Consider the following 20,350-nt stretch of genomic DNA (forward strand, 5'->3'; position numbering starts at 1 on the left):
TTATTACATGGGCCATAACATGGGAAACAAAGATTTTTATTATTATATGAGCCATAGCATGGAAAAAAAATGGACACCCATTTCTGACCACACACACACACATACACGCACACACACACACATATATATACGAGTGGTTCCACTAGATGGATGACTCCCATTTTTTATTTTTTATTTTTTTAAATATGCGTAGGTGTAGGGGTGGTTACTATTAAATATTTTAGTTTCCTCTAAACGCTTAAATTGAATTATTGCTCCATATTGTAAGTATTTTGAATATGTGGACCTGCTTTTATTGTCCACTTAATGATTCGTTTAATGTAAGAATTGACACAAATATTTATCTACATTAGCCCAACAAAATGACATATTTGGTCCTGAGCTTTTTTATGTGATTATTAAACAGTTACATGCTCCAAGCTCTCTCAGTGTGAATATACAACTTCTCACCTATAAGTAACTTACAGGTTTACCCAAACACAAAAATCAACTTACCTATAAGTGACTTAAAACTTACATCCAAATAGGTTACCTCTAAGTAACTTTCACTTGTAAGTGACTTACAAGACTTACCTGTAAGTCACTTATAACTTAAAAGTGTTGAAATTAGGTGTCTTTAATTTATGTTGAATTTTGATCTGTCAATAGGATCCACAAACCGCTCAATACGATCGAGAAATTCCTAAAATCATGATTAATTCGTTGGACAATTTTTGGGTCATCCTCGATCCTATCGATGGAAACCTCGATCCCATTGACATGCACCAATGGTCGTCAATTTTCTCGAAGGTCTTATCGATGGAATTGCATGTTTTTACGAAAGTATGGGTTTTGTTTCTAACTTTGTAACAGTGTTTATATAAACCATGTTTACACAAATTAAGGGTATTTTAACAGAGCTTTAACATTATCTAAGTGGTTTTTGGAGGGAGCTAGGGTTTTCTACTCTAGGGTTTTACATGTAAGTTATTCTCATCTCTTGTAATTTCATTTTCATATTGGATTGTTTGTTGCTTTCTGCTGTTGTTTTTTTCCCGCAAAGTTTTTCCATGTAAATCGTTGTTTCATAGCGAATTGTTTGTCGCTTTGTGCCGTAGTTTTTCTCCACAAGGATTTTTCCATGTAAATTGTTGTATTCTCTGTGCATGCTCGAATTTTCAATTATTGTGCTTTGTTTGATTCACGCCTAGGTGAAGCTTGCGCTACTAACAAGTGGTATTAGAGACATGTTATCATATTAGGATTTGATATTGAATCTAAAGAGATGACATTGAAGGGAATGAATATTAAGTTCGAGATGAAGAGGTTTACATGGAAAAATATTTTTGAATTGTGGAGGGTGAAAGATCAAAGCCCTTCTAATTCAACAAGGGTTACAGCAGGTACTCCTTGAAAAAGAAAAGCATCATGATACTATGAGCAATGAAGAGTGGGATGAACTAGATCAAAAGGCAATTAGCACAATTCAATTGTGCTTGGCCAATGAGGTCCTCTATAATGTCATCAGTGAGACAATTAATGTAAAATTGTGGGCGAAGTTGGAGAGTCTCTAAATGACGAGATCGGTCTAAAATCATTTGTTTTTTAAGAAACAGCTATACTCGTGGAGGTAAAGATCTACAAGGAAGATCCTATTGAATTATCTTTTAAAGTCTTATAAGAGTCTCGTACACATTCTGTGCCACAGTAGGGAGACCATTGATGTCGAAATTGTTATCTGAGCCCTTCATTGGAAGTAGTTGAGAAAGAAGAACGGTGGTGAGGGTTCCTCTACGGATACATTAGTTGCTAGAGTAAGAACTTCTAAATAGGAGAAGGAAAATTTAAAATTGAGATCTAAGTCTAATGGCAAGGGCAAGATGAAGCGTTGGAATTTTGGGAAGACCGAACATTTGAAGGACTGTCTATCCCCTAAAACCAAGAAGGATAAGAATTCAGATAATTCTATAAGGGAGGTTAATTCAGTGGAATATCGTAAAGGTTAGATGGTTGTGATGTATTATCAGTGTCCAAAATTGGTCACTTCTATCAAGAGCAGACTTTAGATACGGGGGCTTCGTACCACATAACCCCTCACCGGAATTGGTTTACCACATACAACGAGTATAATGGTTTCCTAGTTCTTATGGGCAATGATCATGCCTATAAGATTATTGAATTTGGATCCGTTCGCATCAGAATGTTTAATGGAGTGGAGCATACTTTGACCGATTGTGAGCATGTTCCAGATTTAATGAAAAATCTAATTTCTCTAGGTGCTCTCAATACATTAGGATGTAATTTCATTAGCCATGATAGTGTCCTGAAAGTTTCAAAGGGGACACTCACCATTATGAAAGCATAAAGGAGTGAAAATTGTATAAGGGAGGCTAATTCAGTGGAATATCATAAAGGTTTAAATGGTTGCAATGTATTAACGGTGTCCAAAATTGGTCACTTTTATCAATAGTGGACTTTAGATACACTGGTTTCGTACCACATAACCCTTCACCGGAGTTGGTTCACCACATACAACAAATATAATAGTGGCCTAGTTCTTATGGGCAATGATCATGCCTGTAAGATTATTGAAATTGGATCCATTCGCATCATAATGTTTGATGAAGTGGAGCATACTCTAACCGATTGTGAGGCACATTCCAGATTTGAAGAAAAATCTAATTTCTCTAAGTGATGTCAATGCACTAAGATGCAATTTCATCGGGTATGATAGTGTCTTGAAAGTTTCAAAGGGGCCACTTACCATTATGAAAGAATAAAAGGAGTGACAATCTCTATAGATTGATTAGGAATACTGTATTGCGTGGAGCTGTACCCTATGTAGTGGAATCCACATAAGCACATTTGTGGCATGCACGCCTATGCCACATGAGCGAGTTTGGTATGAAAGTACTCCTCGATTGTCGTTTAATTCCTTCTTTTAAATTTTTTAATTTAAATGTATGTGAGCATTGCATATATGGTAAACACTCAAAATTGTCATTTAAAACCAGAAAAGCATAATTGTAAGGGACCATTGGATTATATACACTCTGACATGTGAGGGCCATCACCCATAGTTTTGAGAAGAGGGTCGTCATTCTTCATAACAATCATTGATGAATTCTCTAGAAAGGTATAGGTTTATTTCATGAAAAATAAATCCGACCTGTTTGCCACTTTCAAGTCTTGGAAGGTCTTTGTTAAAAATTAGTTAGGGCAACATTTGAAAGAACTAAGAATGAATAATGGCGGAGAATTTACTTCGAAGGAATTTAACTGGTTTTATAAGAATAGGGGGATTGTGAGGCACAACATAGTCAGGCACACATTAGAGCATAATGGTGTGGTGGAACATATGAAAATAACTCTTTTAAAAATGGCCCCGAGTATGTTCAGTAATGTTGCGTTAGGCAATGACCTATAGGCTAAGGCCATTTTCACGGCTTGTTATTTAGTGAATCAGTCTCCATTTATAACTATTGATTATAAGATTCCTAAAGAAGTATGCAATAGTCAGGAAGTAGACTACTAAGGGCTCTGTGTATTTGGTTGTGATGCTTACTCTTATGTACTTTCTGTTGAGAGAGATAAGTTAGACCAAAGGGCGAAGAACTGTACCTTTATTGGCTATGACAATGATGTGAAGGAATACAAACTGTATAATCAGGCCACACAAAATCATAATGAGCTGAGAGGTGAAGTTTAATGAGAATTCTTTACCTCGTAAGGATGAACACAAATAAACAGAGAAATCAGCGGTGATTGATGTCGAAATTGACAAGGGGGAGAGACTTAAAGAAACATAGTTGCATGAAGAGGTACAGGAGCAGGTGGAGCTGCCACATGTCAAGAAAAATCCATCATGACATCGCGGGCTACGATTGAGTTATAAAGATGATTCAAATGTTGCATTCTCCCTCATTACAAATAAGGGGGACCCATCTACTTTTCAAGACGCTCTTAATGATGCAAATGCAGAAAAGTGGATTGATTCGATGCATGATGAGATGGATTCTTTGTATAAGAATGAGACGTGGGAGTTGGCGGTGCTTCCCGTTAGGTATAAAGTGATCAAATGCAAGTAGGTTTATCGGAAGAAACAGGATAGGGATAAGACTAGACTGGTAGAGAAGGGTTATGCGCAGAAAGTGGGTGTCGATTTCAACGAGATTCTTAGCCCTGTGGTCAAGTAAATATCCGTCAGATTTGTATTGGCACTGATTTCCCGATATAATCTTATACTGGAATAGTTGGATGTAAAAATTGCTTTCCTATATGGGGAATTAGAAAATGAAAATTTACATAAAGCAATCATAAGGATTTGAGGTACAATGGTTAAATAATAAGGTTTGCAGGTTAAACAGGTCATTGTATGGCCTGAAATAGTCATCTAGGTAATGGTACAAAAAGTTTAATTCTTCCATATTGAGTATGCGATTTATTAAAAGTGAATTCGATCATTTTGTCTACTTCAAAGAACTAAGTGATGAGAAATTCATTATCCTAGTATTGTATATTAATGATATACTTATCACCAACTATAGAATATTTGCAATCAACATATTAAATGCTCAATTATCCATGACATTCGAAATAAAAGATCTAGAGGGTGAAAAGAGGATTCTTGGCATCGACCTACATAGGAACAAGGAAACGAGTATGCTATGGTTGTCTCATGAGGAGTATCTTGCGAAGGTCCACTCAAGTTTGGGATGGACAAGGCGAAACTAGTTAGGCACTCCCCACACTTCTCAGTTTTAGCTTTCTTAGGAACAGTGTCCTGCATCAGATGAAAAACAACAGTATATGTTTTATGTGCCCTACTTGAGCGTAGTTGGCAGTTTAATGTATGACATGTTCTGTACGAGACCGGATATTTTGCTTACAGTGGGTGTTGTGAGTAGATTCATATCTAACCTCGGCAAGCAACATTGGGAGGTTGTGAAATATCTACTCCGTTACACAGGAGGTATGAAGGACCACGTCTTGACATTTAAAAAATCAGAGGAGAAACCATTAGGCTATGTGGATTATAATTACGCAAGAATATGGACAATAAAACGTCAACTTCAATTTACTCATTTATATTAGCGGGTAGAGTGATCAATTGGATGTCAAAGCTTCAATCTATAGTTATCATTTCCACAACCGAAGTTGAGTATATGGTAGTGATTAAGGCATTCAAAGGTGTTTGGTTGAAAGGAATGATGAATGGGTTATAGTTTCACTAGGAAGTCATGCCCGTGTATTATAACAGCGAGAGTGTTATCAATTTCGCAAAGAACTCGATATACCATTCTCGTACTAAACATATTGATGTTGTCATCATTGTTATACGACAGGTGCTTAAGGGAAGCGGTATTACTCATGCATGTGCGAATAGCTTCACTCATCTAGACATTTATGTAAAAATTCATCTATTTATTTACAAAAGCATCCATACTTGCATCTAATAAACTGTGCAAGTATACTCTCACATATTAGGCACATTTATATGAGCTCCTTGAGATTAGACCCTATTCTCCTTAGAAACTAAAATTCATAGTTGGGAAGATAAAACACATCTAAAGGAACCTAACATATATTCTGATCATTGACTAAATCACCTTATCATATTTGATCATAACCATTAAATCATAAGTCAACCATGAAATTTCATTTAACGGATAATTTAAAAGAGTAAACCGATAAGGACGATTCATTTTCATGTTCATCCTTATTCTACCGTTGACATCATGATTAGGTACATACATCATCTTGTAGGACATCCCTTAATTACCTCAAGGGTTTAAATATAAATGCACCTTGACCCTCTCAAATGTATAATTGCTAGACCTCTACTTTTCTTAAATTTTCTACCCCGACCTATCTAGATTAGATTAGCCACAATTATAAATTTTGACTCAAAATCATATCATCTCACCATTAAAATGGAAATTTTAGATTTTTGACCCGTGTGGTCCACTTATATGTGGAGACCAATATTTTCAGAACAAATACTATGAGTATCCCTACTTATCCATATGATCCCATCTTAAAGGGGGCCACGCTCAGTGTGTCGAAACTATTGGCACGTCACCTTAAAAGCGCGCACCTCAAAACATCCAAGCCAAAGAGTCCAACCTGTTCCACGTCTGTGTCTTAGTTTGAGAAGAATTTCCTAACAATTTCATCACCATTCATTTTTCTCCTTAGCAATCAAAATGTGTCTGTTTTTTAAATTGTAGACCCTTAGGTAGTCTAGAATAATTGTATGTAATTCTCTTTTCTGTGGACACTCATATCACCATCCATCAATTTTTTGGACTGTAACTTCCAAGTGGGCCATCCTTTTTTGAAAAAAAATTGACGATCCATTAGCTAATTCATGTTTTGCCAAACATTTTGACCAGTAAATTTCTGAATCTAGATCATCAACCACTCTTGGAGACCTAACCAAAGTTATATTTTTAGCCCTTTATGATTTGTATATATAGGAGTTTATAATATGAGACTACCACTACTTTAGCACTACAATTGCATTGTGACTCATGATAATTGGGGACCCACCTTTCAAGATCGAAATATTTTCTTTTAAAAAAGCCACACATTCGGAACCTTTTAAGTGTCTAGATCTTGAACATCACCCCTATGTGGGGCCCACTTATAACATACACCATACACACACGCGTATCTCTAAAAAAGGGATTTTTGAAATTTCGTTAGAAACTAATGTGTGTTAGCACACTACCCACTTAACATGTTGTTCTAACTTGGGTCAGATAAGGTGAGAGAGGTAGAGAGAAGGTGGTACTTCTCTATATGACAATATAGCGTGACTCATGCATATCCATGATGTACGTCTTGATCTAGGGACCCTCGTGTAAGAACAACATAAAAATCAGCTTAATCCAATGTCTCAAGGCCCTATAAATATATATTTCTTATATCATAGAATGCCAACTCTTGATAGCATTATGGGCCAATGAAAATATAGATTCACATCATTTTTAAAACAAAACTTTATTCTAACTAGTCCATTTTTGTGAATGATTCAGATCCTTCATCTATCACTGGGTGGGGTCGTTTTTACTATAAACTAAAATAGAGAGAGAGAGAGAGATGATTTATCTCTCTCTTTGGGAGGAATAACCCCTAGATTTGGTAGGATGTAATTGTTTTCTTAAGTTTAACGAGAGGAGGAGAAACGATTTCTCGACCCTCATACATTTGCCTCACATTAAACCCTATAGAAAAGAAAGAGTGAGAGTGAGTGAGAGGGAAGATTGTGGAGAAAAGTTTGAAATTGGTAGGCATAAATGATGAAAAGACTCTAATCTCATGTAAATCTCTTTGTCATAGAGATTGGTGTGGAGTCATCTTAATGCATTGGATCTGATCCGCACGGATCACGTGATTCCCGGGATCAAAATATGATAGGACCCCAATTTTTAGATCGATTTGATCATCATATGGGCCACATCAATCGGATTAAATCATAGATGTTAATTTATACATTATATTTTATACTGGATCATCGAACGCATTAGATCTGGTCTATCCCATCTATATTGGTTTTGTATTGAACTACAGTAATATCCAAAACATTAGTTTATTCTGATTGTCTAATGGGCCACGCTAATCAAAGGAAATGTTATTATCAAAACATATTAAGAGAAGAATATGGATCATGGATGGTCCAGATCTAAAAATTTAATTGATTATTCCCTAATTCGATTACGTGGGAGCCAATGGACAGTTTAGATATGAGCGATTAGTTCTGAAATCTACAAATAAAGAAAAACCCAAAATTTTGGAGTTGATCGATCGAAAGTCCAATCGATTCGATCAACAGACACCTATACATATCTGATAACTTATGATCCTCGATAATTGGATTAGTAAACATATGATAGATGTAATTTCATATACAATGGACCAATTAGGGATCGACGAAAAGTGGAGAGCAACTTTGATGTGAGCAAGTGGGCCCCACATTAGTAGTGATGAGTGTAAACCCTATAATAAGGGTTGGGTCCAAAGGTAATTTAAGTTTAACAGTAAGTAATCATTCTTGTGAACCTATTGTGGGAGATTGTTCAATTAAAGGTGGGTCCTACCAAATTTATTTTTATGTTCAGTACTTGATTTCATTTACATTATTATTAGGGAGTTCTAATTCAATTCAATATGCATATTCTACGGAATCATTTTCACCAAATCAAGGTGAGTGATCCCAACATGTTTCATTTTCATTGGAATTAAAATAGCTTTGTTTAAATTTATTTAATTAGTTGACATATTGTTTTGATGTGTTGTTTTAATGTTGTTTGATTATGTATGTTCACATGTAATTTTGTTGATATAGGCTCACATGTCTAAACTTCTTGAATTATGGTGATCTTGTACACTGGATTCACATGTGTGTACACTAAAAAATATGTTATTTAATGAACTGTATAAGAATAAGGAAGTATAATCATCATTTATCTCATAATATATTGCATAGTCAATCCTAGGGACCTCCTTAGAAGAATATTGATTCCATCTCATAACATATTGCTTAGTCAATCCTAGGGGACCTTGATAGAAGAATCTCAATCCTACTAGAATCGTTAGTAGATGTGGGCCATGCATATGCCTATCGAAAGGTGGAAGCCTACATAAGGGATGGATGCAGGTTGATAGTAATCTAACACAAAAAGATAGACGATCATCCCATCTGATGCATTCATACCAATGTGCATTCTATGTTTCTGTACTATTTTAATTTTGATATGCATGAACCACTTTGGGTTTTCTCACTAGGCTTGGCCAACTTATGTTTTATTGATGGAAAAACAGCACAAATGAAAGGATAGCAGATGAGTTAACAAGGAACAATAGAAAATTGTAGAGCTAGTGTATGATACAAGGGAAATTGGGCTGTATTTAATTAAAGATGAACTTGTAACATTGTAATATCTACATTGATTATTTAGAATATATGTTACTTAGGGTCTTAGTTTCTCTTTAAAGTAATTTTTTGCTTAAAATTTGATATTGTAGATGTTTTGAGATTACTTAGTTGGATATGAACTATATGGTGGTTATGGATAATAATTATTAATAAGGTCCGAAGTGGGCGGACCTAGTAGAATTAATGAATGGAGTTTTCATGGAAGAGTTGGGTCATTTGTGAACATTAGAGATGGATGTTTGTAAAATTGACTCATTTTATTACACTTAGTCTACGAGTCATGATTCGTACCTTGAGTCTGAGGGTGCACACTCAGTACTCGAATTTAGGCATGTGACAACCTTCTTCCTGTACCTAAAAATTCCAATAGGTGGGTACGAAGTGATCCCACTGGGCTATTATGCTCATCTTGTGTTTTTTAAACATCTATAGGTACCGGACTGGAGTATTACGTGGATGTAGGCTCCTACTACTAATTTCTTTACAATATTAGACATTCTTTTCATTTGTTTCTTCTTTTTATTAGGCATGGATGTTTCATATTAGTTTGAATTATTTCAATCGACTCAATGTAATGGATATTTGAACATATTTTTTTTAGCATTAGTTTCAATTTAATTTTGGTTTCATAAAGTAAAGCTTATGGATAATTATTTAATAAACCCGTGCATGATTGGATTATTTCAGCAGTACTTATTTGAGGATGTGTTGTAATAGAATGAATACATTTTTTCCCTTGAATTACTCTTCTTAAATTGGTTCATGGGTCTAGGATTCGGGTCTTGAATAACCAATTTAGATACACGAATTTTAGGGCATATGCCAATAGATGGCCCCATCATCTCACATAAGCCACATCACGGTAATATATGGGCCCAGTCATCTCAGGAAGACCCTATCATGGTGTGGGATGGGCCCAATCACTTCATGTGGGCCTGATCAAGGTGGTGGACAAGCCTGATCGACCCGATGGATGCTTAATCAATCAATAGATGAAATGTGGACAAATGCAAGATTGTCACTAAACATGCATGCATCCCCAATCACATTCAACGATCAAGAATACCCAAATTTCAACAAAAGATCATGATGGGACCTGTGTCTAAGTAGGGCCACCCCATGATGGGTGAACGATAAAGAGAATGCTTGCATGATCAAAGGCAAAACTTTAAGATTTTAATGGGGCTTAACGAAGAAATAAGGGGCCCCATACACATGAGAGATTTGAAAAGCGAATGAAGGCCCCACATGTGGTTTACTTAAGAGGGAAAGTGGACTCTGCATGTTGAAGGATGGTTGAGGAATGATTTTAATGAGTTGGATTAATCAAGAAGGTGGGCCATCTTCAAAAATAAAGGCCCACATTCACCATGCAAACCCACAATGACAATTCAACTAAAGAAGCTTCAAAGAAGAGGGAAATAAAGAAAAGAAAGAAATGTTAATTGACTGATGGAGGAATAAAGGAAAGAAATGGAGGGAGAGAAGGAGAGTCACCTACCTTAGTGAGAGAAGATGAAAAGAAGAGAAGGAAAAGGAAGAAAGAAGAAGCAAAATTAGAAAAGAGAGACAAGATGAAAAAAAGGAGGAAAATAGGAAAGTTAAAAAAGGAAAAAAAAAAAAAAAAAAAAAAAGGAAAGAAAGAAAAGTAAAAAAGAAAAATTAGAAAAAAAAGATAATAAGGAAAAAAATTAAAAATAAAGAAATAGGAAAATTAGAAGAAATAAATAACAAGATTGGGAAAAAAGAAAATTAGGAAAAATTAAAAATATATATAGAAAAACTCCTAAATAAATTCAGAAAGTAGAAAACAGAATTTTCAAGAACTTAGAAAAATCTAAAAAAATAAATACAATTTTTGAAAGAATAAATAAAAATAAAATCTACAACTAGAAATTCAAAAATTCAGTAAATTCAAAATTCCAAGAAAAAAAAAATGAAAATTAGATCAGAATTTGATTTTTGTTGCCTCATCTATCACATTCGATTTTGATTTCCCTTACTCTCATTTGATTTCCTATTGGCCTATTTTATTTCCTCTGTATCATTCGTTGTTATACTTTATTTCTTTTTTATCACATTTCATTTCTGTGGTCACATTTGATTTTATCACATTTGATTTCCTTTGTTACTTTTGATTTCTTTTTATCTAATTTAATTTCCTTGTCTCATTTAATTTCCTTTATCACATGTTATTTCCTGTCTCGTTTAATTTCCTTTGTCTCATTTTATTTTCCTTTATCTAGTTTGATCCCTTGTCTCATTTGATTTCCTTTATCTTATTTGAGTTCATTTGATGCATGTGATTTCTTTTGTCTTATTTGGTTTCCTCTATCTCATTCAATTTCCTTTTGTCTCATTCGATTTCCTTTTTGTCCAATTTGATTTCCATTGGTCTCATTTGATTAACCTTTGTGTCATTTGATGTTCTTTTGTCTCATTTGATTTCCTTTTATCGCATTTGATTTCTTTTAACACGTGATTTTTTTTATTGATTTTCTATGTTGCATTTAATTTCCTTTTATCTCATTCGACTTTCCTTGTCTTATTTGAGTTCCTTGTCACATTTGATTTCTTTAGTCATGTTTTACATTCTTGCTTCATTGAATTTCCGTATTTTATAAAAACTGATATAAAAAATTAGAAAAATCATAAAAAATTCTTTAAAGAGAGAGAGAGAGAGAGAGAGAGAGAGAGAGAATTAAAAAATAACTTAGAATTTTTTTTTTAAAAAATGTAGGAAAATCCCAAAATTAGGGGAAAAAATCAAAATAAAACTAATAATATTTTGTAGCTAGTTTTTTAGGTTTCAAAATTTTCAAAGGGACTTGGATCGCCTAAGTGAAACCCCAAGGAGTCCTTACTTTTCAAATAAGTTGGATTTTGTAATAAAAGAAGCATCCCTAAGTGGATATCCAAAGCGATAAAACCATATTTCAAAATCCTAAAAAATATATTTCAATAAAAGCCAGTCCTGATCGCAACCATCTGAGCATAACACAATATGCCAAATCTTATTCAAAAAAAGTTATACACACACACACACCCCCAATAAAACTAAATTCAATCATGATTGTTGATCTTTGAATAAGTAAATGAAAGGACAAGTAAGATTATCTCTAAAAAAAAATACAAAAAGATAAATAAATATAGACCTTCTGATTGCACCTCCCTGCGAAATCAAGTAGACCTTCGAAATAAATGACCTAGGAATATTCTCGAAAAACTCTTTTAATAACATCCCCAAGGAACATTGTTCCCCATGTGGGCCATTTCTTTAAAAAACTGCAAAAAAAAAAAGGAAAAAAAAAAAAAAAAAAAAGTAGAAGAACTAACTCTAAAGTGCCTTGCTTTCCAAGGACTTTCATCTCATCTATCATGGCAGCCTTCCACTTTAGGTCTTTTAAGACATCTGGAACTGAAGATAGAATAGAGAAAGACGAAATAGATGAACAAAAAGCATGAAAAGGATGAAGAAAAACGATCATAGGAAATATGATTACCAATTAGATGAGGCATATTGAATTTGGTGCAATGACAAGTAGGGAGAATTCTTGTATGTTTCGCTTTAAGAAGACCAATCAGGGGATCGTGTCACCCACATTCAATGGTAGGATTTGTAGTTTGAGCATTAGATGGTGTCGAACTAGCCTAATCATCATGTTCCACTGTTAAGGGTGACTCCTCTTCATGTGTGGAAACAAAATACAAAACTCGAAAGGGGCATCGCTAACCACGGCATGAGAAGCATGTAATACAAAGTATAAACAACTTCAAAGAAGGTAACATCTTTCGAAATATAACTTCCTTTGGTAATAAGAGAGTAACAATTAATAAGAGATTAACAATTATAAACATTTTAATATTATAATATCTAAGAAACACACACTGAACTAATTAATATTTAATTTTATGATGAGGATCAATGACATAGGAAAAACAGATATACCTGAACACATAATTAGTAAGGTTAAAAAGAGGAGTATTAGGCTTCAATAGGTGTAAAGGGCAACCATTTGCCAATGATAGTGATGGCAACATGTGCATATCAGTATTGACTTAACCATCCCAATTAGCATTTAGAATTGGCATTCCTATCATGACAGAGCTAGTTGCTTCTCATAATTGATGACTTTATTCTTGGCAACTCCATTTTATTAAGGGGTATAACATTTGAAGCATAAAGGTCTTGATTAAGTTATTCCTAGAATTATCTTATCAAAAGAACTTCACAACCTTTCTAAATTTTATTTAAACATACTTGAAGAACGTTTGCAATATAAAGGAGACTTCTATTCTATTTTTATTGAGGTATAATCAGGTAAACTTCAAATAGTCATAAAAATGTAATAAAACATGTGTAACCAAATACAAAAGTAATTGGAGCAACACCCCATATGTTTGAGTGAATCACATAAAAAGGAAACACCAATGTATTCTTACTATATTGATAAGTAGTGCAAATATATTATGATAATTCACATGTTTTACACTATAATGAAGAACTATCATGAAATTCATTAGGAAAAAAAATAGCAATAGAATGTACTAACATGTCTTAAACGAGAGCACCATGGACTGAGAGACTTCCCTTTTATTAGAGTTGGATAATAGCACAAGAGAGAAAAGAGAAGCCATCCACATCAAGTAGGTGCAAGTCGTAAGACTAATGCCCCCCCACTAATCCTTTTTTCGGTCTATGGATCCTAAACAGCAAACAGTTGGAAAAGAATGTGACTGAAAAATTTAGTTGCTTAGTTAATTAACTCACAGAAAACAAAAAGAATAGAAGGAAAAGACGATACAAAAAAAATGGATGGAAGGGTCAATGATGAACAAAGATGGCAAGAACCCTTTCTAGACACCTTAGAATAAAACCCATTTGCCAAATTGATATTATCATGGAATGAAGAATAAGTATGAAATTACCTTTGTTACCTAGCATGTGATCTTTAGCATCAGAATAACTTATCCATGACATATTGGACTAAGAAGAATGATGGGAGAATGATTAGTAGATATACATAAATGGTCTTCCAATATGATAGTTGAAGAAGTAGATGTACAATGATCAGATAACCCATGATGATCCAAGAGAGCCAAACTGGCTATAGTGATCTGATTCTCTCCCTCAACCACAACATTGTTGGTACCTCACTTAGGCCCAAGTAAAAGGTGAGGATACAACTTTTAACACTCATCTTTAGCATGTCATCGAAACCCACGATAGATCTATATCAAACTATCACAATAATTATTCTACTGAGGTGAACGATTTACACATTCATTTGTTTATCGTTGTGTGATATTTCCTCCCTCATTAGATTTAGGTACAATTGCAAAGGCAAACCTCTTATTAGTGGGAGGATAAGTCTAGGCAAAGTCAATTTTCCTTACTATAAATGTAATGCAAGTTTCTCCAACTGTGGGCATGGACTCATGTCCTAGAACATGGATCCTTTAGGGCTTAAAATCAACGTTGTGTTCCACCGAAAAATTAAACATTCATTCTCCCTCTATTTGCCTATACATATAGTCATCAATAGGAGTTTGGGGCATACCATGGTACAGTTCTTTTCACCTCTGACACAATGAGGCATAATAAATTCCACAGAGATTTTTCCTTTCTTCATCATTATTATCTCTCGTTGTAATTGATATTTATGAGTAATGTTATTACGATGGGAGTCCATTTTTGCAACATATTCATATATTCCATATTCATAGAGCTGATGAATTGAGTGTTTCAATTGTATCTTAACCAATTCATGATATCTCGAACACTTCTTCAAAAGTTTGATTTTCCTGATGCTTTTCTCACTCCATTTTTTTTTTTTTTTTAATAATCAATCTGCTATTCACATTGCCTCAAATCCGGTACTCCATAAACAAACAAAATATATTGAGGTTGATTGTCATTTTATTCAGAAAAAGTTACACATCGGTATCATTCACACCCCATATCTATCCTCCCGAAGCCAACTAGCTGACATGTTTATCAAAGCCATTCCCACAGTTTGATTGTCTTTTATCATATCCAAGCTAGGCATCCATGATATATATGCGCCAGCTTGAAGGGGGAGTGTTAGAATGAATGGGTGTATTGAGTTTGGTCGACCTTAGTCCACTGTTATATTCTTTTTTCCAAACTCTTATATGTAAATAAGAGGGGAGAAAAATCCCTAATTTTTTAGTGTTCACAAAAACACCTTGTAGATTAATTTCATTCTCTTATTCCTCTAGACTTCCTTTCATCAAGCTTTAATCTTTGCTCTTTCTTTTTCTTTTTTCTTTTTAAATTTTTTTTTTTTTTAAATTTTTTCTTACATTGATAAGGTTGATGTCCTAAATTCATGAATAATAAAAGATGCCTATACCAGGCATCATCATTCTTGCCTAAATAGAGGCTAAAAATTCTTAAAATGAAGAACAATATATTCTCCATTCCAATTACACCTAATGATTTTACATTAAATTGGAATTGCATATAAACAACAACATAAAAAGGAAGTAAAGAAAAAGGGTAAAGTTAAATTCAACTCTTGTAAAATGAATTCACTTATGAATTTTCAATTACAAATGATAAATTTCAGCTAGAAGAAACTATTATTCAACATAGTAGGTACATGTTTATTAACATAAGAATATCCTAAAATAAATGGGGTCTAAAGATACAAATTCTAGAAGTTTGCTAGGCACATATGCATGGACAACTTTGACTAGCATCCATACCCTCCGATTGGAGATAAGAGTTTGATAACCTTTTAACTTCTCTAAAATCAAGAAACAACAATTGGGTGGGAACATGTTGCCAATGCGCTACATATAATGACATAAGATCGGAACAATTAAATATCAATAAAAGAAAACAAAATTCTACAAAACCGTGTTGGTTGGAAACCAGATGAGTCAACTCAACTAGGCAAGATTTCGAGCCGAGTCACTCGACTCACTGTGACTCATCGAGTCATCCTACTAACTCGGTGAACTCAACTCAACTCAAAGCGAGACGCTCCCTTGCGAAGGTTTTTATTTTAAAATTTAAAACTAAGAACTTGATTGGAACCCAAAACCTCATGTAGAAAGAGCAATGAGGCCTAAAACAACATGTCAAGCATATTTCATTAACTCGTCTCTCCATTATTTTATACTTTACAGTTTATAAATATTAAATAATAATAATAATATTATTATTATTAATTTAATTATTAAATAGGGATTTTTACAGCAAAAGTCCAAAGAAATCCACATTTTGCCAACTAATGCCCAGAGGAATTGAAATTACTCGGAAGTGCTTTTTGATAAATGAAATTATAAAAATGACCACATTTAATTTTTCTTTATAAAACAGTGAGAATCAAGACTTGTGGGACCCATGTGATACATGTATAATATCCAATATGTCCAACATACACACCCCACCATGGTAAGAACACGAACAAAACATTAGGTCAATCAAATCATCAGATAAGCAACACTTGAATTGAGATATTTTGAATGATATATATTATTTTTTATTGATTGGCCCACCTTATGATTGGTGTTTACACTGATTCACAACGCCCTGATGTGGTCCAATAAAAAACCACCACATGGTGACACTATGTTTGGCACACACAGAAGTCGTACTCGCATCCAAAGATATCTTCAGCTGATCTTCTTTAGACGTTATGCATTCCGTTACTAATGTAATGGCACAGACCCTTCGCATGCCTTTAGGGTGATGAATCGTCACATGCCACGTATTCACATCAACGTGCCCATTAATGAGGCAGCGTACCTGGCACAACTACAAAAAGAACCACCGAGAGATCGGATTTAATCACGTATCTAGCTATGATATTCTTGGTGAGGTCATCTCTCACAGTCCTTCAAAAATAGGATATCTTCATAGAGACATTTGGAGAGCCAACGGTGCTCGAGAAGGTTCTGAATACAAGGAGATTAGACCAACGGTCAAGCTAATCGGGCTTTGGTACGAACCCAAATTAGGAGAGATAGATACATCAGCTAAATCGGGTCTTAAGCCGTTCCTTGACTAGAATAAAAAGAATGGGAAGAGTTAGATGAGAAGGCCGATCTATCCGACAACAAGTTGGTATCGAGCAAATCAAGTTTGTCTAATACCATTGAGATCAGAAGAGACAAATATCACCCATACATCCCAGGGTTGAGATTTGATCGGTAACAAGATATTGGGAGATCATGATGTGATGGGTATCGTCCATCTATCCAAACCACCTTGCAATGAATGGTGAAAATGCACGAGGAGGTTTGACAGGACTATCCAACACCTCAAAACAAAAGAGAAGGAGATAGGACACTAGATGAGTGTCCATGGCCGATTTGATATCCGAGATCAGCCCTTGAAGCTAATCTCGAATCCATTTAGTAGACCATGAAGACCTCGAAGAAGGATCAATTAGTAGAAGAAGATCGAAGATGCCAGGAAGTCCGAATTTTGTTAGAGTCCTTTCTTCCCAATGCAACCCAGTAGTTCTGGATCAATTAAGGAGATTCCTATATCTAGAACTGCGACGTGAGTGCGAAGGATCCAAAAGCATCGAGGAAACCTAGCGAGGGGTTTAACCGCCTTGACAAGCTATAAAAGGAACACACAAAGAAGTGCTCAAGGCCCCATGATAAACACATTTATCTACTTTACATTTATCTTTTTCTTAGTTTAGCCTAGGCTAGTTCTAGCATAGATAGCTACTGCATAATAGCTCCTGCTGTAGTACCTTAGGAGTAGATATCCTCAACCTTAAGTTGTATGATCATGATCAATTAATTTTCGATTTGGTTAATCATAGTAATCCAGTCACATCCTACTGACCAACCACCTTGATCCTCTGTTCCGATAGACGTATTAGGTGTTTATCATTCTTTCTCATTTATTTCTTTGGTTGATTGTTACTCTGTCGATTGTAATGAGCCATACGTTTAAACATCAATAAAATCAGTATTATTTAGCCTTATTTATATTTATCATTACATTCTTGCTCATTTGAGAGATATACAAACCAAAAGACTTGTGAAAGAAAGAACTCAATCAAAAGGGCTAACCCCTACCCTTTCACAAATCACCTGAATGGAGCATAAACCAGTGGTTGAGAGGATAACTAGATCTAATGTCCAGTTTTCAATTTGTCCATCATGATGCGGGAGACACCGGTGGTTCAATCTCTTTGAGTCGAGTGGATACTGGCACGCCCATGCATCTTACCCACACATAAAAAAACCAATCTAGGCCCTCTCTCACACAAGTGATCTTATTTGATTGAATTATCAACAACAATTGGATCCACTATAATTTTAATTTATCTAATAGTAATGTTAGTGTACATCTATTGGATGGGTTGAATGTGAGACATACCACATGGGCCCCACAATTCTCAATTCTCCACTTTGTTGGAAAGGATACAAATAAAGGAGGACAATAATATAATATCTCCTCTCAAAAAGCACTTCTTGAGAATATTGGATCCTAAAGGCACTTTTAATAAAATTCAAATCTTTAAATAATTTTACAGTAAAAATCCATATCATCGAGTCAAAGTGAGTTCAAACTATGATTCAACCAACCATATTTTTTATCACAATTATCCATCGTAAGCCCCACAACTAGGAGCATTTACTTTGAGTTGCATGTAAACAATGGAGCTCACCTGACCAAAGGATAAGACCCATTTTTTGTCCAGGTCATCTCCATGGAAGGAAACTTTGATGGATGGCTTGGATGGTGAATGGGTGCCCTACTTCGATACATGGTTGGTGTGTACACCAACTCCCATGCATACATGTGTGAACTTAGCTAAGCTCCTATTGCAAAATATTGGGAAGTATTCTAATTGTACTTTTCTAACCCCACGTGCATGTACAAGGATGTTCATGTACATGTCACATATGTGCCATCAAGGCATATTGGTACAAGACCCAATCGATTCATCGGAAGGCTACCACTATGTACATGTTCTTGCCCTAGAAAAATGTCTAAACTATATGCAGAATTGCAAAGGACCGTGTTATGTATCGAATGGAGATCAAATAAACTACATAATGTACCTAATTGAGATGCCATTGTTGTAGGCTTAATGTCATAGTCTTTCGCACCTTACCTCATAAGAGAAGCACTGGAATGAGAATGGAAGCTTTTGTTGTATGTAGGATTGGGGACCCAGCTCTCTTTATATAGTTTAGAGGGTTGAGGAGTTTGAAACCATCGAAACTCCTATCCCTAAGGCTCCGCACGAATTTGGTAATCCTAGTCCAACTTGAACACTGTGTGTGTGAAATAGTTGTATGACGCCACCCCTTACATGATTTTAGATGAATCACAACTGAGTGGGGTCCATTGGTATTACCGATCACACTATGCTACCCTTTAGGCAATCTAGACAGTTGATCAATAAGGCCCACCTTATAGAATTCTTACATTCTCCCACTTGGTCCACATTGATCAATGTCAATGATTAATCTATAAAAAAATATTTTAAAAATATGTTTTAATTTTGAAGAAACATCCAAATGGTTAACTAATATGATTGTTGGATAATATGAGCAACACTATTACAATTTGGTCGATCAAGACCACTATTATCGGATAATGGTAGCCATTACAACATTTAAACTAAACAAACTAAGACTAAGCGCGGTCACAAATACTACTAGTCCTAACGACATAAATCAATTAAGAATTAGGAAATGTGTTATAAGAATTACACACGTAATGTGATTATATATGTCTATCCTTAAGAGGTCATGGAGCTTTTAAATATCTCCAACGAGACACGTCTTTAGTTCTACTTAAGCAGAACAAATTGTGCATATACAAAGCGTAACGCCCCAGATTTTTGCCAGATAGGAATTGGACGTCCTTGGGCAGTACATTTGATTTCTGGACTTGAGTGCATGTCCGTGTGTGTATTCACACATTTTTGGGGCCAAAAGGAGTGACCTTGGATCCACCAAAACTACCAGACTTAGTGAAATTTGAGAATTTTGAAGACTATGGACAGCAAGATTCGGTTGCATCGAGTGGAACTCGATTGCACCAAGAAAACTGGGGCAACTGGGGCAGCACTGCTAAGTTGCACCAAGTAAACATCAAGTAACGGAGAAAATCTGGATAGAAGATTTTGGTTGCGTCGAGTGAGACTCGGTGCAACCAAGTAGCTTTGTTCACCAATGTACTGCACATTCGGATTTTGACAGTTTCAGTACATCGACTTCAAAAATTCATATCTATCTATTTTTCTATAACTCCGATTGAGGTTATTCAAAATCCAGTTTGAAGTTTCATGAGTCTAGTTTTAAATTTTTTATAAAAAAAAACTAAAAGGGGTCCACTGGCATTACTGATCACACTATTCAACCTTCAGGTCAATCCAAACCATTGATCAATAAAGCCCAGCTTATAGAATTCTTTGG

The 20,350-nt window shown here is 34.9% G+C and overlaps 1 long non-coding RNA gene across 1 annotated transcript in view; it reads right to left on the reverse strand.

The window, feature by feature from the left end:
• LOC131227622 (uncharacterized) overlaps positions 1-20,350 on the reverse strand; it is a 77,390-nt gene that overhangs the window by 16,809 nt on the left and 40,231 nt on the right. Inside the window, exon 2 of the long non-coding RNA XR_009162387.1 lies at positions 13,474-13,626. This is a non-coding gene — a long non-coding RNA (uncharacterized LOC131227622). The remainder of the gene's footprint in view (positions 1-13,473; positions 13,627-20,350) is intronic.

Source organism: Magnolia sinica, chromosome 15, assembly GCF_029962835.1.
Source record: "Magnolia sinica isolate HGM2019 chromosome 15, MsV1, whole genome shotgun sequence".
Taxonomy (NCBI): Eukaryota; Viridiplantae; Streptophyta; class Magnoliopsida; order Magnoliales; family Magnoliaceae; genus Magnolia; species Magnolia sinica.